This window comes from Pinus tabuliformis, chromosome 6, assembly GCF_031772625.1.
Source record: "Pinus tabuliformis cultivar Carrire ecotype Pingquan chromosome 6, CPIR1, whole genome shotgun sequence".
Lineage (NCBI taxonomy): Eukaryota > Viridiplantae > Streptophyta > Pinopsida > Pinales > Pinaceae > Pinus > Pinus tabuliformis.
Window position 1 is genome coordinate 1,716,968,728 of NC_142292.1, and position 7,139 is coordinate 1,716,975,866.

Below are 7,139 nucleotides of genomic sequence, written 5' to 3' on the forward strand. Positions count from 1 at the left end.
TACGTTCATGTTGCCAACGATTGGTTCGAGATGAGAAAATGTGGTTTGATAATGGGCACTTGAACAGATCGGAACACAAAAACTTGTGAAATTTTGGTGACATTCTTCACCGTTCCACATAGTTTTGACAAAATTTCAAGTTTTAAAAATGCTCAAAATCTATTGGGCAGAGCTCTTCAAACAACGAAGAATTTATGGGTGAATTTCGGAGAGAGATCACCAGAGAAACGCGCTTTTCAGTGCCAGTTATCTGCGGGAGAACTATCAGATACATATTTTAATTTATCAATGTCAGTTATGCATGGGAGTGGGATAAGCAGTAGGGAATGGCATCGTCGTCCTCTGCACTACAACGGGAAAGCCACCATCCATACGCGCAGCCAAGCTGTGAACGAGGTTTGGAGTTCTTTCACATGAATCAATGGGTGGCTGCAATCTAAACATGGAAATCATAGTGGCCGCAACATATTTCATCTGAATGAACGCCATTTCTTTTCCCAGACAAACCCGAGGTCCACCTTGGAAAACTGCGAATTTGAAGGGACTCTGTGGAACGCAATGGCCCTTTTCGTTCACCCACCTCTGGGGCTTGAATTGGAGACAGTCTGCCCCCCAGATGGCCTCCATTCGACCCATGGCGTATTGATGATAAGTCACCCGATTGCCTTTGCCCACAAAAGTCCCGTCTGGCAGGACGTCGTTGTCGAGGGCGTGCTTAGAATCGAAGAGGACCGGCGGATAAAGTCTCATCGACTCGCAGAGTGAGGCGTGCAGGTAATGCATGTTCTGCAGCTCCTCGTAAGAAAATAGAACGCCATTAGAAGAAACTGAATTTTTATGTTGCGATCTTCTTGCGGCGATGAGATGCGCTATCTCTTTGTAAATGCTTTCCTCTACGTGGGGATGAGATGATAGGAGCCAGAAAAACCACGTTAATGCAGACGACGTGGTGTCTTTGCCGGCCAACATGAAACTGATAATCATATCTCGCAGAAATTCGTCTGAACTCATGTAGTCCTCACGTTCGAAGTCTGTGGCGGCGGAGGGCATATAATCTGCATGTCCTTTGCCGAAAGCCATGATTCTGGAAATTAGATCCGACTGTCCGATCTTCGTTTCGGCGCTAATCTCACTTCTCCGACGGCGGATAACTTCCGTGGCGAACTGATGCACCACCCTAACGGCTTTCGAGAGGCGCTTCTCGGAGCCGATGTTGAGCAGCCTCTTCATCTTCCACACCCACTGTATTGGTGCCGAAGCCCTTTCAGCGCTCAGTTTTGCTGCGACATCAAACGCCACTGCCAGCTCCGACTCAGAATTAAGACACGTGTCAAGCCACGCAGGATCCACCCCGAAGGAAGCTTTGCAAATTGTATCGAATGCAAAGCGCTGAAGAATGTCCTGCAAATCCAAGCAGCTACCCGTCTCGCAAGCGTTTTGCAAAAGGGGCAGGAGTCGATCCGTGACCTCTTCGACGACGACCCGCATAACGAAATTGCGGAGAGAGCGGGTGTTGAACTCGTAGCTAGCGACCTTCCGCTGTAGCTTCCATGCATCCCCATCGGAATTAAAGATCCCGTTCCCCAGCAGATCGTGGAGAATGGCCGTAAAGGGCTCGCCCTTCGGATAATTGTCGAACCGCGTCTTCAGAATGTGCTCAACGTTCTCGGGATTCGCCGTCAGCACCGTCCGGATTCCTCCGAGACGTTCCAACACGATGGTCTGCGTGGGGGACTCCGCCAGCATTTCAGCCGTCCATTGAAAGTGTCTCTTTCGATTCTTCCAGAACGCAAACAGCGAACCCACAATTGGATATCGCTTGGGTCCACAGTACTCCTGCAATGTCACTCGCTGGCCACTGCAACTGCCATCAAATGATAATATAAATTTCCGCAGATTGTAGAAAAAGGGAAACACATAAAACACTATCCCCGTCGCAAACGCTGCTGCTAGAAGCTGCAGCAAATTCGCAGTACTGTTTTGAATTTGCGATGACATTAAACCTAAAAAGTTCTCCATTTCTGCAGCTGGGTATGCAGACTGAAGAAATGTAAGAAGGGTGAAGGAAGAATTGCAGTATGCCCGACTTAAATCCTGTCACAGCGAGGATTTTCATAATGTGTGTTCCTGTACGCGCACGCCATCCATGCACACGCATTTAGTTTGATCTGATGGTACAATGTATTGGGGGAAGGCTATGAATAAGGCCTGTAGACCCGTATTTAGGATTAATCTCCCTAGCTACGCCGTCTGGATTGCTTGCCTGAGGATCGTCGGTTGAAATGTATCACTACCTTTGGGGCGTCGACACGTTGCTATTTTATTATGAAAGTCTCCGGATTGGACATTGCTGTATACGTTTCTTATTAGGGGAAATAATTTGTGTGCCACCGTCAGCGTGTTTTATAAGTTCATTCAGCGTGTTTCATTCGTGTTTCCTTTTTTCATGGACTCATCTAGCGTCCCTTTCATTTTCCCTAATTTTTCCCACCCCTGACTTAAAATCATAATAGTAAATTTAATCATAAGTTCATTCACCGTGTTTCATTCGTGTTTCCTTCATTCATGTTTTATAAGTTCATTCAGCGTGTTTCATTCATGTTTCATCATTATGGACTCATCTAGCGTCCCTTTCGTTTTCCCTATTTTTCCCACCCCTGACGTAAAATCATAATAGTAAATTTAATCACATTTTCATGATATAGATGGATGTATACATCACATTTATTATTATTAGATGATATAAGGATAAATACAAAAACACAAATAAATTGATATTTATTATGAGATGATATCAAGATAAAGGTAGATTAACTTATTTTCTGATTCCGACAAACTTGAAGGCACTAAATCTTATAAAACGTGGCATCGTCTTATTGAAAGCACACTCATTTACAATGAATTATGGCAAGGAATATGTGATGGAGATGTAAAGCCAAATAAACCCACAGATGCAGATCCACTGGCAAAATGGGAAATCAAGAATGCTAAAGCCTTAGCTCTTATTAAATCGTCTGTGAATGATGAAATGTATGTACATATAGAGAATGCCACAGATGCATGGACTGCCTTGAAAACTTTTAAAGACCTCTTTGATACTCAGCCAGAATCAAAGAAGGTTGATCTACAGTTAAAATTGTTGCAACAAAAATTAACTGAAGATGGTGATATTCTTGAATATCTCTCCAGACTTAAGAGTATTAAGCAGGAAATTATTAATGCTGGTTTTCCCGCAATTGATGATAGCTTTATGGTCACAATTGTAATTGCTAGGCTTCCTTCTTCCTATACGCATTTTTTAGAAACTTTACAAGTAACTGGGAAATTAGAAAAACTAAAGTTTGATGAACTTTGTGAAATGTTAAGTCAGCATGATAAAACTTTTGGGAAGAAGAAGAAAGTTGGTGAAGATGTTTTTCTCACAGAAGCCAGCACAAGTAAGTCTTCAGCAGATAGTTCTCGAGGAAGAGGTCGATGGAATCAGAATCAAGCTAATCGAGGTCGAAGCCAAAGTAGAGGCAACAATTTTAACAGAGGAGGAAGAAATACTTTTCAAGGTAGAGGAAACAACCAAGGAAGAGGCAATTTTTAAGCACAAGGATATAATAGTCAAGGTAGAGGACAATCTCCAAATAGAGGTCAAAGCAGAGGCAGAGGACAATCTTCAGGACGAGGAAGAGACTTTAGTCAAATTGTGTGTCGAAGATGCAACAAAGTTGGCCATTATGCTGAAGATTGTCGAACTTCACTTAGTAGAATTCCCAAGTTTCAGCAGCATTCAGCACAATTTGCAAATGATCAAGATGAAGACAGCTCAGAATATGTTTTTACTTCCTCACCAGCCTCACAAATTTCATCTCATCTTAGAAGTGACTATGAAGATGCCTGGATCTTGGATTCCGGGGCAACTCAGCACATGACATGTCGACGTGATTTTTTCTGGAATTTTCAAGAATGCCAACTTAATTCAATTTTTCTTGCTGATGATACAAAACATACTCCTTATGGAAAAGGAGTCGTAAAAGTTTTTCTCCCTGACATTGGAGAAAAATTGATTTCCAATGTATGGTATGTACCTAGTTTCAAGAAAAATTTGCTCTCTTTAGTCACGATTCGACAAGCAGGACATCAGGTAATTATGGAAGATGGTTTAGTGAAGATTAATTCAGTGAAACAGAACTTGAAAACAGTCATGACAGGTTATGAAGATGGAAAATTGTTACGGATGAAAGAGACAGTTATTCCAAGGCATTCTGATTTTGCAGGGGCAGTGACTACAGGTATTTCACCTATCAGACTATGGCATGTAAGATATGGACATTTGAATTTTAAGAGTCTTTCTCAATTACAGAAACAAGGAATGGTTAAAGGACTTCCCACATTCAAAAGGGAAAATGCAAAATGTGAAGCTTGCATTTATGGCAAACAAAATCGAGAAAGTTTTCCAACAAGTTCATGGTGTGCAAACAGGCGGCTACAACTAGTTCACAGTGATGTTTGTGGTCCACTACAAACTTCATTTGGTGGTTGCAAATATTTCTTACTATTCATTGATGATTTCAGCAGAATGACTTGGGTTTACTTCTTGAAGAACAAGTCAGAAGCATTTGATAAGTTTAAAATTTTTCGCCAACTTGTTGAAAATGAAGTCAAAGAAAAGATAGGTACTCTCAGGACAGATAATGGGGGAGATTTCACTTCAAATGAATTCAAAAATTATTGCAGTGAAAATGGCATAAGACAACATCTTACTAATGTTTACACTCCACAGCAAAATGGAGTAGTCGAAAGAATGAATCGCACTTTGTTAGGAATGGCGAGATCCATGTTAACCTTCAAGAGGTTAAGTCCAACATATTGGGCGGAAGCAATACATACAGCTGTCTACTTAAGAAACAGATCTCCAACTGCTTCTTTAGACGAAATCACACCTTATGAAGCTTGGTTTGGTTTCAAACCTTGCGTTAAACATCTTAGAGTTTTTGGGTCAGTGTGTTATGCCTTAGTTCCGAAAGAAAAACGAACTAAGCTTGACTCAAGAAGTTTAAAATGCACAATGATTGGCTATTCTGATGAGAAGAAAGGGTATCGTCTTTTGACCAATGGAAAATTCATTGTGAGCAGGGATGTCCTTTTTGATGAAACAGAAAGTAAGAGTGCTGAAGAAATTGAAAGTCTTCTTTACAAATTGGAAACTAAGGGAAGTAAAAGAAATGGCAAAATGCAAAGTCAACCAACTTCACCAAATTGGTATGAACTTGATTTTCCTTCCTCTGAAGATGAGTCATCCAGTCCATCTACATCAACAACATCATCCGGGTCTTCTAGCAGTTCATCCGCATCTCCAAGCAGCAGCAGTTCTTCAGACAGTGAGTCTCCACATTCTTCACCTGAACGGCATACATCAGTTTATATTAATCCTCTTTACAATGATGGGGACTTTACAGAAGCGCAAACAAGTGAGCACCAACTTCCGAAATGGGCAGTTCAACTTTTGAAAGATGTAAGGCCTGATGAACAAAATAAAACTGGCACCCGAAGAGCACCTAGAAGTGAAGGCAATTTTGCCTTGATAGCAAATGATTTTACTGAACCTTCCACATACAAAGAGGCAGTAAAACATAAAGAATGGCAACAAGCTATGGTTGACGAATATAAAGTAGTAATTGATAACAACACTTGGAAACTTGTTGATTGTCCAGCAAATGTTAAACCCATAGGATGCAAATGGGTTTACAGAATTAAGTATAATCAGAAGGGTGAACTTGACAAGTATAAAGCACGACTTGTCGCAAAAGGTTTTGCGCAACAGGAAGGCATTGATTATGAAGAAACCTTTGCTCCAACAGCTAAATGGAACACCATCCGATTAACACTTGCATTGGCCGCTCAAAAAGGATGGAAAGTTCATCAAATGGATGTAAAAAGTGCTTTTCTCAACGGGGATTTACAGGAGGACGTATATATGACCCAACCACCAGGTTTTGAAGTGGAAGGACAAGAACATAAAGTCTGCAAATTGATCAAGGCTTTATATGGGTTAAAACAAGCACCCCGAGCCTGGTATGCCAAGATGGATGATTACCTTAAGAAAGTTGGTTTTCATCGCAGTGAATCTGATGATACTTTGTATGTGCGACAACAGGGAAAATATTTGGTACTTCTTGTTATGTATGTAGATGATTTGATCATCACTGGCAATCATGATGATCATATTGCGCAGGTAAAAAAGGAGTTACATGCAGGTTTTAAGATGACAGATTTGGGATTACTTCACTACTATCTTGGAGTTGAAGTCTTCCAACGTCCACATCATATTTTCATTTCTCAGAGTAAGTATGCCGCAGAGGTTCTTCAGCGATTTGGCATGCAAGATTGCAAGCCCGTTCTCACCCCCATGGAGCAGAATTTGAAACTTTCAAAATTTGAAGGGGGGGAAAAGGTGGACAGTACAACTTACAGACAGTTGATTGGCAACTTGATTTATTTGACCAATACTCATCCTGATCTATCTTATGCAGTCAGTATTCTTTCACGTTTTATGCAGGAACCACGAGACAGCCACTGGAATGCAGCCAAAAGAGTTCTTCGATATATCCAAGGAACAAAAGCTTTTGGTCTTCTTTACACAAAGACTAAAAATTTTGTACTTGGTGGATATTCTGATGCCGACTTTTCTAGGAGTATTGATGATCGAGCATCAACATCAGGTTATTTAATGAACATGGGGTCAGCAGCAGTATCTTGGAGTTGTAAGAAACAAGCTACAATGGCCACTTCTTCAGCAGAAGTAGAGTACATTTCAGCATGGGAAGCAGCATGTGAAATTGTTTGGTTGCGCCGAATTTTGCAGGACTTGGGCATTTCTCAGGGAGAAGCTACATCATTGTTCATTGACAGCCAGTCAGCCATCAAACTTGCCAAGAACCCAGTTTTTCATTCAAAGACAAAGCATGTGGACACCAAGTATCATCATATCAGGTCTCTCATTGCCAAAGATGTCCTCAAACCAATTTATTGTCCTTCCGAAGATCAGATCTCTGACATTTTCACCAAACCGCTTGGCAGAATAAAATTTACTAAGTTCAGGGATGAACTTGGTATCTGTTGTAATGTATCTTTGGATCATAGGGGGGAAT

The 7,139-nt window shown here is 41.2% G+C and overlaps 1 pseudogene; it reads right to left on the reverse strand.

Annotated features, from left to right (window-relative positions):
• Positions 1 to 291: 291 nt before the first annotated feature.
• LOC149265638 (cytochrome P450 94B3 pseudogene) lies at positions 292 to 2,019 on the reverse strand (annotated as a pseudogene).
• Between the last annotated feature and the right edge of the window lie 5,120 nt (positions 2,020 to 7,139).